General features: G+C 46.5%; 1 long non-coding RNA gene across 1 annotated transcript in view; it reads left to right on the forward strand.

The window, feature by feature from the left end:
• LOC135050544 (uncharacterized) overlaps window positions 1-15,229 on the forward strand; it is a 103,156-nt gene that overhangs the window by 59,951 nt on the left and 27,976 nt on the right. The window lies entirely within an intron of this gene.

The raw sequence follows: 15,229 nt of genomic DNA on the forward strand, positions 1-15,229 counted from the left end.
ATTTATTATTTATGTTTTGGTGCATTTTGCGGAGGGTTCCGCTTCCACAGGTCCACTCTGGTATCCGGCGGTGCCGGGTAGGAGTATTGGACAAGTGGATTTTGGTTGTCCTTTTCCCTGGCGGGTTTCCGCACATACTTTAGGTTTTGTCAGTTAGCTTGTAGCCCCTGGCCTGGTTGTTTAGTCAGAGGGCCCCTTGTTATCACCCTGTCTCAGATTTCCCTTTGTCTCCCATTAAGACCTGAGGGGGCATCGGAGTTGGGCAGACTTAATCCGCCCTTCAAACGCGGCTGCCATGGGCTCAAGCAACCATAGTCTCGCAGGGGATTTCTGACAGCACGGGCGAGACAACGGAGTTAGGGCGCCAGGGGCTATTTTCTATTCCCGCTCCCATAACCAGCATTCCCTTCCAGTACTCTGACCATTGCCATGAGATCTCCTCCGGTCAAGAGTACTGGAATCATAACAGTAGGGATATTTCTGGTTTCTTGGATGCATGTAATTATGCATTCACTTCATTATTCTGGGTATTATGAAGACAATTTCTTTAATTGTATTAATTATTATTTCAAAATAAGAGGGTACGAATACTATTGATTGCTCCTTTGCACTCCTGATAAAAATTATGTTGATAAAATACAAATTAAGCACCGGAGGATACTTCTGGGATAGTGGATTATTTTACAGAATACTGTATTTTCCACTTCCGGGTATGTGGAACGCAAGCTTTCTTGAAAATACCATACATTTAGTCCAAAAAAAGTAATTTATATATGAACAACCAATAGAGAATAGATTGTGGTGAGGTTTAAGTCTGACTAGTGAAAAGACTTTTGGGAGGATTGGGGATCATAAACCGTTACACGGAAGTGCCTTAACTCAACTTCCGGTAAATGGAATGCAACGTGGAACGCATGGCGTTCCACTTCCGGTTAGGTGGAATGCATGATGAAACGCAAGGCGTTCGTGATTCGGACTGCTGTTAGCTGGATAATTAAAAGGTCACTTTTCATGTCTAGATATGAGTTTGGTATGCATTATGGTGGCGCTATTTCACTGGTGCAGAAATGCACCGAGTGTTTTTGTTTCTAATTTGCAAGTTCTTTGAAAATTGTAACCCATCATGCCTCAGTGTAATACCATTTCCTGTTTGGTAGTATAAATATCTGTGCCTTCACTGCCTGGACTCACACCTTGAAAAAGACCCAAGTGGTCGAAACGCCGTTGGTGCTACCAGGCAGTGAGTTTTACTACTTTTTATCTGACACACTGTCCTTTTCATGGGATACCACTTTAGAAGTGTGCCCAGCATGACAGTACTGGTGTAAAACTGAATTACATCAGTTTTTTGTCTATTATACCTGACCTGCATGTTAATGTACAAACTGGACAGTGGAAGTATTATAGAAAAGTATCAGATTGTCATTTTATGGACTTTTTTATGAATAAACCTGTTGAATTATCTTGGCCGTCATTTCTGATCCTGGTTTAAAGATACCTTGATACGTGGGACCAAACCCCCTTTATAAGTGAGTGGGGTACGTTATCCGCAGCAGTCTCCTCTCTGCTTTATATCACGTGGGACATAGTATTAAAAAGATACCTTTACACACCTGTTCCTGCCAATTTTGATGTGAGTTTCGGTACGTCCACAAACATAGTGAAGTGGTGTCGAGATACTATCCTCATCTTCTATCAAATTCGGTCTGGCACCTTAGGGTTTCCCTTTCAGGACATTCACGGGCTGTTTAAATCATTTGTATTATGCAATACCACCTATGTTTGTGCATTTTTTCTTTTTTACATGTTTAATATCTGGAATTTGTGAGACGATCAAAAGAGTGGCAATTCTGAGAAGGACTCCATACCACATAAATATCTTTATTCTTGTTATCGCCTTTGATCTATCCTCCGATTGTTTGTTACACACAGATGGCCTCCGTGCGTGTACTTGTTCTGCCGTGCGTGCACATATTCGCAGTTTGCGTATGGTCGCTCCCGTGGTCCTGCGCATTAGCTTGTGGTATGAGTATTTATGGTAGAGTTTGTGGACGCATGGAAAAGCTATCAAAACACATTACATAATTAATGCAAATAGTGCACAATGTACACATAGTCTCCCTGCACCACACCAGACAAAAAGAGGTGTTTTTCACACCCCAACTCCCGGCGCAAATTAACCATTTCTATTCAATTAGACATCAGCTGCACACATTAAAAGGATTAGCTAAATCCTAAATGAATTTAAGACAAAGAAAAAGAGAACAATGGTGCGCTTCAAATATTGTATGAGGTTATAATATAATATATTTAGTGTCTGCTTTTACTCAATACTGCAATCAGTAAACAAAGAGTCCGCTTTGATTTAAATATAATCTTTTACTACTATTAATGACAAACAAAAACACTTAAAACACTTAAAAAATCAGAAATCAGTATGTTCCACACACTCTAAATAGGAAGCAATTAATATCCTCTGGCACTGTAAAGATTAGCAGCAACACTGTATTTATACCATTAATAGCAACAATGTAATTCATATATCACTAAACAGACCCATCCAATCTGTTACATCAAAGTGTGTCAAGACTGTAACAAATGCTGACAGATTATATCACAAGTCTCTCAAATCCTCCTGCTACTGGCGTCCCAGTGCAGAGGAATGCTGCTGTATATTTACTAGAGATGTGCACTTGAAATTTTTCGGGTTTTGTGTTTTGGTTTTGGGTTCGGTTCCGCGGCCGTGTTTTGGGTTCGACCGCGTTTTGGCAAAACCTCACCGAATTTTTTTTGTCGGATTCGGGTGTGTTTAGGATTCGGGTGTTTTTTTCAAAAAACCCTAAAAAACAGCTTAAATCATAGAATTTGGGGGTCATTTTGATCCCAAAGTATTATTAACCTCAAAAACCATAATTTCCACTCATTTTCAGTCTATTCTGAATACCTCACACCTCACAATATTATTTTTAGTCCTAAAATTTGCACCGAGGTAGCTGTGTGAGTAAGATAAGCGACCCTAGTGGCCGACACAAACACCGGGCCCATCTAGGAGTGGCACTGCAGTGTCACGCAGGATGGCCCTTCCAAAAAACACTCCCCAAACAGCACATGACGCAAAGAAAAAAAGAGGCGCAATGAGGTAGCTGTGTGAGTAAGATAAGCGACCCTAGTGGCCGACACAAACACCTGGCCCATCTAGGAGTGGCACTGCAGTGTCACGCAGGATGGCCCTTCCAAAAAACACTCCCCAAACAGCACATGACGCAAAGAAAAAAAGAGGCGCAATGAGGTAGCTGTGTGAGTAAGATAAGCGACCCTAGTGGCCGACACAAACACCGGGCCCATCTAGGAGTGGCACTGCAGTGTCACGCAGGATGGCCCTTCCAAAAAACACTCCCCAAACAGCACATGACGCAAAGAAAAAAAGAGGCGCAATGAGGTAGCTGTGTGAGTAAGATAAGCGACCCTAGTGGCCGACACAAACACCTGGCCCATCTAGGAGTGGCACTGCAGTGTCACGCAGGATGGCCCTTCCAAAAAACACTCCCCAAACAGCACATGACGCAAAGAAAAATTAAAGAAAAAAGAGGTGCAAGATGGAATTGTCCTTGGGCCCTCCCACCCACCCTTATGTTGTATAAACAGGACATGCACACTTTAACCAACCCATCATTTCAGTGACAGGGTCTGCCACACGACTGTGACTGAAATGACGGGTTGGTTTGGACCCCCACCGAAAAAGAAGCAATTAATCTCTCCTTGCACAAACTGGCTCTACAGAGGCAAGATGTCCACCTCATCATCATCCTCCGATATATCACCGTGTACATCCCGCTCCTCACAGATTATCAATTCGTCCCCACTGGAATCCACCATCTCCGCTCCCTGTGTACTTTGTGGAGGCAATTGCTGCTGGTCAATGTCTCCACGGAGGAATTGATTATAATTCATTTTAATGAACATCATCTTCTCCACATTTTCTGGAAGTAACCTCGTACGCCGATTGCTGACAAGGTGAGCGGCGGCACTAAACACTCTTTCGGAGTACACACTTGTGGGAGGGCAACTTAGGTAGAATAAAGCCAGTTTGTGCAAGGGCCTCCAAATTGCCTCTTTTTCCTGCCAGTATAAGTACGGACTGTCTGACGTGCCTACTTGGATGCGGTCACTCATATAATCCTCCACCATTCTTTCAATGGTGAGAGAATCATATGCAGTGACAGTAGACGACATGTCCGTAATCGTTGTCAGGTCCTTCAGTCCGGACCAGATGTCAGCATCAGCAGTCGCTCCAGACTGCCCTGCATCACCGCCAGCGGGTGGGCTCGGAATTCTGAGCCTTTTCCTCGCACCCCCAGTTGCGGGAGAATGTGAAGGAGGAGATGTTGACAGGTCACGTTCCGCTTGACTTGACAATTTTGTCACCAGCAGGTCTTTGAACCCCAGCAGACTTGTGTCTGCCGGAAAGAGAGATCCAAGGTAGGTTTTAAATCTAGGATCGAGCACGGTGGCCAAAATGTAGTGCTCTGATTTCAACAGATTGACCACCCGTGAATCCTTGTTAAGCGAATTAAGGGCTCCATCCACAAGTCCCACATGCCTAGCGTTCCCTTTTAGCTCCTCCTTCAATGCCTCCAGCTTCTTCTGCAAAAGCCTGATGAGGGGAATGACCTGACTCAGGCTGGCAGTGTCTGAACTGACTTCACGTGTGGCAAGTTCAAAAGGTTGCAGAACCTTGCACAACGTTGAAATCATTCTCCACTGCGCTTGAGACAGGTACATCCCACCTCCTATATCGTGCTCAATTGTATAGGCTTGAATGGCCTTTTGCTGCTCCTCCAACCTCTGAAGCATATATAGGGTTGAATTCCACCTCGTTACCACTTCTTGCTTCAGATGATGGCAGGGCAGGTTCAGGCGTTTTTGGTGGTGCTCCAGTCTTCTGTACGTGGTGCCTGTACGCCGAAAGTGTCCCGCAATTCTTCTGGCCACCGACAGCATCTCTTGCACGCCCCTGTCGTTTTTTAAAAAATTCTGCACCACCAAATTCAAGGTATGTGCAAAACATGGGACGTGCTGGAATTTGCCCATATTTAATGCACACACAATATTGCTGGCGTTGTCCGATGCCACAAATCCACAGGAGAGTCCAATTGGGGTAAGCCATTCCGCGATGATCTTCCTCAGTTGCCGTAAGAGGTTTTCAGCTGTGTGCGTATTCTGGAAACCGGTGATACAAAGCGTAGCCTGCCTAGGAAAGAGTTGGCGTTTGTGAGATGCTGCTACTGGTGCCGCCGCTGCTGTTCTTGCGGCGGGAGTCCATACATCTACCCAGTGGGCTGTCACAGTCATATAGTCCTGACCCTGCCCTGCTCCACTTGTCCACATGTCCGTGGTTAAGTGGACATTGGGTACAACTGCATTTTTTAGGACACTGGTGAGTCTTTTTCTGACGTCCGTGTACATTCTCGGTATCGCCTGCCTAGAGAAGTGGAACCTAGATGGTATTTGGTAACGGGGGCACACTACCTCAAGAAATTGTCTAGTTCCCTGTGAACTAACGGCGGATACCGGACGCACGTCTAACACCAACATAGTTGTCAAGGCCTCAGTTATCCGCTTTGCAACAGGATGACTGCTGTGATATTTCATCTTCCTCGCAAAGGACTGTTGGACAGTCAATTGCTTGGTGGAAGTAGTAAAAGTGGGCTTACGACTTCCCCTCTGGGATGACCATCGACTCCCAGCAGCAACAACAGCAGCGCCAGCAGCAGTAGGCGTTACACGCAAGGATGCATCGGAGGAATCCCAGGCAGGAGAGGACTCGTCAGAATTGCCAGTGACATGGCCTGCAGGACTATTGGCATTCCTGGGGAAGGAGGAAATTGACACTGAGGGAGTTGGTGGGGTGGTTTGCGTGAGCTTGGTTACAAGAGGAAGGGATTTACTGGTCAGTGGACTGCTTCCGCTGTCGCCCAAAGTTTTTGAACTTGTCACTGACTTATTATGAATGCGCTGCAGGTGACGTATAAGGGAGGATGTTCCGAGGTGGTTAACGTCCTTACCCCTACTTATTACAGCTTGACAAAGGCAACACACGGCTTGACAAATGTTGTCCGCATTTCTGGTGAAATACTTCCACACCGAAGAGCTGATTTTTTTGGTATTTTCACCTGGCATGTCAACGGCCCTATTCCTCCCACGGACAACAGGTGTCTCCCCGGGTGCCTGACTTAAACAAACCACCTCACCATCAGAATCCTCCTTGTCAATTTCCTCCCCAGCGCCAGCAACACCCATATCCTCCTCATCCTGGTGTACTTCAACACTGACATCTTCAATCTGACTATCAGGAACTGGACTGCGGGTGCTCCTTCCAGCACTTGCAGGGGGCGTGCAAATGGTGGAAGGCGCATGCTCTTCACGTCCAGTGTTGGGAAGGTCAGGCATCGCAACCGACACAATTGGACTCTCCTTGTGGATTTGGGATTTCGAAGAACGCACAGTTATTTGCGGTGCTTTTGCCAGCTTGAGTCTTTTCAGTTTTCTAGCGAGAGGCTGAGTGCTTCCATCCTCATGTGAAGCTGAACCACTAGCCATGAACATAGGCCAGGGCCTCAGCCGTTCCTTGCCACTCCGTGTGGTAAATGGCATATTGGCAAGTTTACGCTTCTCCTCCGACAATTTTATTTTAGATTTTGGAGTCCTTTTTTTACTGATATTTGGTGTTTTGGATTTTACATGCTCTGTACTATGACATTGGGCATCGGCCTTGGCAGACGACGTTGCTGGCATTTCATCGTCTCGGCCATGACTAGTGGCAGCAGCTTCAGCACGAGGTGGAAGTGGATCTTGATCTTTCCCTAATTTTGGAACCTCAACATTTTTGTTCTCCATATTTTAATAGGCACAACTAAAAGGCACCTCAGGTAAACAATGGAGATGGATGGATACTAGTATACTTATGGATGGACGAGCGACTGCCGACACAGAGGTAGCTACAGCCGTGGACTACCGTACTGTGTCTGCTGCTAATATAGACTGGATGATTGATAATGAGATGAAATCAATATATATATATATATTATCACTAGTACTGCAGCCGGACAGGTATATATATTTATTATGTAATGACTGATGACGGACCTGCTGGACACTGTCAGCTCAGCAGCACCGCAGACTGCTACAGTAAGCTACTATAGTAGTATGTATAAAGAAGAAAGAAAAAAAAAACCACGGGTAGGTGGTATACAATTATGGATGGACCAGCGACTGCCGACACAGAGGTAGCTACAGCCGTGGACTACCGTACTGTGTCTGCTGTTAATATAGACTGGATGATAATGAGATGAAATCAATATATATATATATATAATATCACTAGTACTGCAGCCGGACAGGTATATATATTTATTATGTAATGACTGATGACGGACCTGCTGGACACAGTCAGCTCAGCAGCACCGCAGACTGCTACAGTAAGCTACTATAGTAGTATGTATAAAGAAGAAAGAAAAAAAAAAACCACGGGTAGGTGGTATACAATATTATATATATATATTATATACAAATATATATATATTAAACCGGTGGTGACTGGTGGTCAGGTCACTGGTCACACTATCAGCAACTTGCAAGTAGTACTCCTAAGCAGACAATCACAATATATATTATACTGGTGGTCAGTGTGGTCACAATGGCAGTGTGGCACTCTGGCAGCAAAAGTGTGCACTGTACGTTATATGTACTCCTGAGTCCTGCTCTCAGACTCTAACTGCTCCCCACTGTCAGTGTCTCCCCCACAAGTCAGATAATATACAGTCACACTATCTATCACTTCAGCAAGTAACTAGTACTCCTCCTAATGCTCCCCAAAATTACTACTGTGTCTCTCTCTACTGTCTCACTCTCTTCTCTATAAACGGAGAGGACGCCAGCCACGTCCTCTCCCTATGAATCTCAATGCACGTGTGAAAATGGCGGCGACGCGCGGCTCCTTATATAGAATCCGAGTCTCGCGATAGAATCCGAGCCTCGCGAGAATCCGACAGCGGGATGATGACGTTCGGGCGCGCTCGGGTTAACCGAGCAAGGCGGGAAGATCCGAGTCGCTCGGACCCGTGTAAAAAAACATGAAGTTCGGGCGGGTTCGGGTTCCGAGGAACCGAACCCGCTCATCTCTAATATTTACCCGAACCTGCGGGAATGTACAGTAATACGATACAAGCAACCAGAGAGATACTCGTTCTTTGCAGCTTACAGTCAAAGCGCCTACCGCCGGTACTTATATAGTTGTTAATTTCAGTCCTGGCGGGCGGGTAGGTCTGTATTGCTCCAAATTGCCGCTTGAAGTGTAACCGCTAGAGATAGCGCACTCTCAGTTCTGACAAGCGGACAGAGGGAGCTCCGGCCAGCGTCTCAGGTGTAGCCGCTTGGGACAGCACTTGTATGAATGCTTCCGTCAGTGTGTGGATACAGATAGGGAGATGACGTCATCTCCCTATCTGTATATAAGTACCGGCGGTAGGCGCTTTGACTGTAAGCTGCAAAGAACGAGTATCTCTCTGGTTGCTTGCATCGTATTACTGGACATTCCCGCAGGTTCGGGTAAATATACAGCAGCATTCCTCTGCACTGGGACGCCAGTAGCAGGAGGATTTGAGAGACTTGTGATATAATCTGTCAGCATTTGTTACAGTCTTGACACACTTTGATGTAACAGATTGGATGGGTCTGTTTAGTGTTATATGAATTACATTGTTGCTTATAATGGTATAAATACACTGTTGCTGCTAATCTTTACAGTGCCAGAGGATATTAATTGCTTCCTATTTAGAGTGTGTGGAACATACTGATTTCTGATTTTTAAGTGTTTTTGTTTGTCATTAATAGTAGTAAAAGATTATATTTAAATCAAAGCGGACTCTTTGTTTACTGATTGCAGTATTGAGTAAAAGCAGACACTAAATATATTATAACCTCATACAATATTTGAAGCGCACCATTGTTCTCTTTTCTCTAACGTCCTAGTGGATGCTGGGGACTCCGTCAGGACCATGGGGAATAGCGGCTCCGCAGGAGACAGGGCACAAAAGCAAGCTTTTAGGATCACATGGTGTGTACTGGCTCCTCCCCCTATGACCCTCCTCCAAGCCTCTGTTAGGTTTTTGTGCCCGTCCGAGAAGGGTGCAATCTAGGTGGCTCTCTTAAAGAGTTGCTTAGAAAAAGTTTTTAGGTTCTTTATTTTCAGTGAGTCCTGCTGGCAACAGGCTCACTGCATCGAGGGACTTAGGGGAGAGAATTTCAACTCACCTGCGTGCAGGATGGATTGGATTCTTAGGCTACTGGACACCATTAGCTTCAGAGGGAGTCGGAACACAGGTCTCGCCCTGGGGTTCGTCCCGGAGCCGCGCCGCCGACCCCCTTGCAGATGCTGAAGATTGAAGAGGTCCGGAACCAGGCGGCAGAAGACTTTTCAGTCTTCCTCAGGTAGCGCACAGCACTGCAGCTGTGCGCCATTGTCTGTCAGCACACTTCACACAGCGATCACGGAGGGTGCAGGGCGCGGGGGGGGGGGGGCGCCCTGGCAGCAATGTAGAATACCTGTATGGCGAAAAATACATCACATATAGCCCTTGAGGCTATATGGATGTATTTAACCCCTGCCAGACTTCACAATCTCCGGAGAAGAAGCCCGCCGAAAAGGGGGCGGGGCCTATTCTCCTCAGCACACAGCGCCATTTTCCCTCACAGAAAGGCTGAGGGGAAGGCTCCCAGGCTCTCCCCTGCACTGCACTACAGAAACAGGGTTAAAACAGAGAGGGGGGGCACTGATTTGGCGATATACATATATATTAAATGCTATATGGGAGGAACACTTATATAAGGGTTGTCCCTGTATAATTATAGCATTTTGGTGTGTGCTGGCAAACTCTCCCTCTGTCTCCCCAAAGGGCTAGTGGGTCCTGTCCTCTATCAGAGCATTCCCTATGTGTGTGCTGTATGTCGGTACGTGTGTGTCGACATGTATGAGGAAAATGTTGGTGAGGAGGCGGAGCAAATTGCCTGTAATGGTGATGTCACTCTCTAGGGAGTCGACACCGGAATGGATGGCTTACTTATGGAATTACGTGATAATGTCAACACGCTGCAAGTGGGTTGACGACATGAGACGGCCGGCGAACAAATTAGTACCGGTCCAGGCGTCTCAGACACCGTCAGGGGCTTGTAAAAACGCCCATTTACCTCAGTCGGTCGACATAGACCCAGACACGGACACTGATTTCAGTGTCGACGGTGAAGAAACAAACGTATTTTCCTTTAGGGCCACACGTTAAGGGCAATGAAGGAGGTGTTACATATTTCTGATACTCCAAGTACCACAAAGAAGGGTATTATGTGTGAGGTGAAAAAACTACCTGTAGTTTTTCCTGAATCAGATAAATTAAATGAAGTGTGTGATGATGCGTGGGTTTCCCCCGATAGAAAATTATTGGCGGTATACCCTTTCCCGCCAGAAGTTAAGGCGCGTTGGGAAACACCCCTCAGGGTGGATAAGGCGCTCGCATGCTTATCAGAACAAGTGGCGGTACCATCTACAGATAGGGCCGTACTTAAGGAGCCAGCTGATAAGAGGCTGAAAAATATCCTAAAAAGTATACACACACATGCTGGTGTTATACTGTGACCAGCGATCGCCTCAGCCTGGATGTGCAGAGCTGAGGTGGCTTGGTCGGATTCCCTGACTAAAAATATTGATACCCTTGACAGGGACAGTATTTTATTGACTATAGAGCATTTAAAGGATGCATTTCTATATATGCGAGATGCGCAGAGGGATATTTGCACTCTGGCATCAAGAGTAAATGCGATGTCCATATCTGCAAGAAGATGTTTATGGACACGACAGTGGTCAGGGGATGCAGATTCCAAACGGCACAAAGATGTATTGCCGTATAAAAGGGGAGGAGTTATTTGGGGTCGGTCCATGGGACCTGGTGGCCACGGCAACTGCTGGAAGATCCACCGTTTTTTACCCTAAGTCACATCTCTGCAGAAAAAGACACCGTCTTTTCAGCCTCAGTCTTTTCGTCCCTATAAGATATCTGCCCAGGGATAGAGGAAAGGGAAGAAGACTGCAGCAGGCAGCCCATTCCCAGTAACAGAAGCCCTCCACCGCTTCTACTAAGTTCTCAGCATGACGCTGGGACCGTACAGGACCCCTGGATCCTACAAGTAGTATCAAAGGGGCACAGATTGGAATGTCGAGGCGTTTCCCCCCTCGCAGGTTCCTGTAGTCTGCTGTACCAATGTCTCCCTCCGACAGGGAGGCAGTATTGAAAACAATTCACAAGCTGTATTCCCAGCAGGTGATAATAAAATTACCCCTCCTACAACAAGGAAAGGGGTATTGTTCCACACTATAGGGTGGTACTGAAGCCAGAAGGCTAGGTGAGACCGATTCTAAATCTGAAAAATTTGAACACTTACAAGGGTTCAAATCCAGATGGAGTCACTCAGAGCAGTGATAGCGAACTGGGAACAAGGGGACTATATGGTGTCCCGGGACATCAGGGATGCTTACCTCCATGTCCCAAAATTTGCTTTTCTCACCAAGGGTACCTCAGGTTCGTGGTACAGAACTGTCACTATCAGTTTCAGACGATGCCGTTGGAGTGTCCAAGGCACCCCGGGTCTTTACCAAGGTAATGACCGAAATGAGGATTCGTCTTCAAAGAAAATGGACGACCTCCTGATAAGAACAAGGTCCAGAGAACAGTTGGAGGTCGGAGTAGCACTATCTCAAGTAGTTCTACGACAGCACGGGTGGATTCTAAATATTCCAAAACCGCAGTTGTTCCGACGACACGTCTGCTGGTCCTAGGGATGATTCTGGACACAGTCCAGGAAAAGGGTGTTTCTCCCAGAGGAGAAAGCCAGGGAGTTATCCGAGCTAATCGGGATCCTCCTAAAACCAGGAAAAGTGTCAGTGCATCATTGCACAAGAGTCCTGGTAAAAATGGTGGCTTATTACGAAGCGCTTCCATTCGGCAGATTTCACGCAAGAACTCTTCAGTGGGATCTGCTGGACAAATGGTCCGGATCGCATCTTCAGATGCATCAGCGGATAACCCTATATCCAAGGACAAGGGTGTCTCTCCTGTGGTGATTACAGAGTGCTCATCTTCTAGAGGGCCGCAGATTCGGCATTCAGGATTGGATGCTGGTAACCACGGAGGCCAGCCTGAGAGGCTGGGGAGCAGTCACACAGGGAAAAAATTTCCAGGGAGTGTGATCAAGTCTGGAGAATTCTCTCCACATAAATATACTGGAGCTAAGAGCAAATTTGTAATGCTATAAGCTTAGCAAGGCCTCTGCTTCAAGGTCAGCCGGTATTGATCCAGTGGGATAACATCACGGCAGTCACCCACGTAAACAGATAGGGCGGCACAAGAAGCAGGAGGGCAGTGGTCAAAACTGCAAGGATTTTTCGCTAGACGGAAAATCATGTGATAGCACTGTCAGCAGTGTTCATTCCGGGAGTGGACGACTGGGAAGCAGACTTCCTCAGCAGGCACGACCTCCACCCGGGAGAGTGGGAACTTCATCGGGAAGTTTTCCGCATGATTGTGAACCGTTGGGAAAGACCAAAGGTGGAAATGATGGCGTCCCGCCCGAACAAAAAACGGGACAGGTATTGCGCCAGGTCACGAGACCTTCAGGCGATAGCTGTGGACGTCCTGGTAACACCGTGGGTGTAACAGTCGGTGTATGTGTTCCCTCTTCTGCTTCTCATAACCAAGGTATTGAGAATTATAAGACGTAGAGGAGTAAGAACTATACTCGTGGCTCCGGATTGGCCAAGAGGGACTTGGTACCCGGAACTTCAAGAGATGCTCACAGAGGACTAATGGCCTCGGGAGCTAAGATGGGATTTGCTTTCAGCAAGAACCATGTCTGTTCCAAGAGGAACCGTGGCATCTGCCTCTAAGAAAGGACCTGCTCCAGCAGGGACCTTGTCTGTTCCAAGACTTGCCGCGGCTGCGTTTGACGGCATGGCGGTTGAACGCCGGATCCTAAGGGAAAAGGCATTCCGGAAGAGATCATACCTACCCTGGTCAAAGCCAGGAAGGAGGTGACCGCACAACGTTATCACCACATGTGAAAATATGTTGCGTGGGTGAGGCCAGGAAGGCCCCACGAAAGAATTTCAACTAGGTCGATTTCTGCACTTCCTGAAAACAGCAGTGTCTATGAGCCTCAAATTGGGGTCCATTAAGGTTCAAGTTTCGGCCCTGTAGATTTTCTTCCAGAAAAAATTGGCTTCAATTCCTGAAGTCCAGACGTTTGTCAAGGGAGTATTGCATATACAGCCCCTTGTGTGCCTCCAGTGGCACCGTGGGATCTCAACGTAGTGTTGGGATTCCTCAAATCATATTGGTTTGAACCGATCAAATCTGTGGATTTGAAATATCTCACATGGAGAGGGACCATGTTGTGGCCCTGGCCTCGGCCAGGCGATTGTCAGAATTGGGGGCTTTGTCTTAAAAAAAGCTCATATTTGTTTTCCATTCGGACAGGGCAGAACTGCGGACTCGTCCCCAGTTTCTTCCTAAGGTGGTGTCAGCGTTTCGCCTGAAACAACATATTGTGGTGCCTGCGGCTACTAGGGACTTGGAGGACTCCAAGTTGCTAGACGTTGTCGGGGCCCTAAAAATAGATAGATATATATATATATATATATATATATATATATATATATATATATATATATATATATATATATCCAGGACGGCTGGAGTCAGAAAGTCTGACTTGCTGTTTATATTGTATGCACCCCAAAAGATGGGTGCTCCTGCTTCTAAGCAGACTATTGCTCGTTGGATTTGTAGTACAATTCAGCTTGCACAGTCTGTGGCAGGCCTGCCACAGCCAAAATCTGTCAATGCCCATTCCACAAGGAAGGTGGGCTCATCTTGGGCGGATGCCCGAGGGGGTCTCGGCTTTAAAATTTTGCCGAGCAGCTACGTGGTCAGGGGGGAACACGTTTGTAAAATTCTACAAATTTGATACCCTGGCTGAGGAGGACCTGGAGTTCTCTCATTCGGTGCTGCAGAGTCATCCGCACTCTCCCGCCCGTTTGGGAGCTTTGGTATAATCCCCATGGTCCTGACGGAGTCCCCAGCATCCACTAGGACGTTAGAGAAAATAAGATTTTACTTACCGATAAATCTATTTCTCGTAGTCCGTAGTGGATGCTGGGCGCCCATCCCAAGTGCGGATTGTCTGCATTACTTGTACATAGTTATTGTTACAAAAATCGGGTTATTATTGTTGTGAGCCATCTTTTTTAGAGGCTACTTCATTGTTATCATACTGTTAACTGGGTTCAGATCACAAGTTGTACGGTGTGATTGGTGTGGCTGGTTTGGGTCTTACCCGGGATTCAAGATCCTTCCTTATTGTGTACGCTCGTCCGGGCACAGTACCTAACTGAGGCTTGGAGGAGGGTCATAGGGGGAGGAGCCAGTACACACCATGTGATCCTAAAAGCTTGCTTTTGTGCCCTGTCTCCTGCGGAGCCGCTATTCCCCATGGTCCTGACGGAGTCCCCAGCATCCACTACGGACTACGAGAAATAGATTTATCGGTAAGTAAAATCTTATTTTTCTTTCCCTGCACCACACCAGCAAGTTACAACAGTTTAAATGGTATCAGAACAAAGGGATTCTCCTTTACAGGATAGGAGGGGACAGAACAAGGTTATAAGGTGGTGTTTGGTATCCAGCTGTAGGGTATTTTAAGGGTAATAATCCGGTGTTGGTTGGCAGAAGATCGCACGTTCCTGCGAATAGTTATGTGCAGGAGCAGAATATAGATATAAACTGTATTTACTGTACATTTGGTATGCGGCGGGTACCCAGAGGAGACCACCCACAAGTGCATCTGGAACAGACATCGCCCACCTATTCAAACCAACCTATGACCTCTCCTGTCCTGTAAATGACCATCCCTGTGTCCAATGGACAAAGAGATTACAGTATCCATTGTGTTAAGTTTTGGAATATTGTATAAAAGGAGCCAGCTGCAGGCCTGGTCACACTAGACTCTAAATGTTATCTATCTAGATGACCGAGGACCAGACTGGGTAGCGCGGCGAAAACCAAACAAGTATGTACCATTGAATGTAGCCATTATTCTTTGTATTATATTGCTTTGTTATTGTAAC

The sequence above is a fragment of the Pseudophryne corroboree genome, chromosome 2, assembly GCF_028390025.1.
Source record: "Pseudophryne corroboree isolate aPseCor3 chromosome 2, aPseCor3.hap2, whole genome shotgun sequence".
NCBI lineage: Eukaryota > Metazoa > Chordata > Amphibia > Anura > Myobatrachidae > Pseudophryne > Pseudophryne corroboree.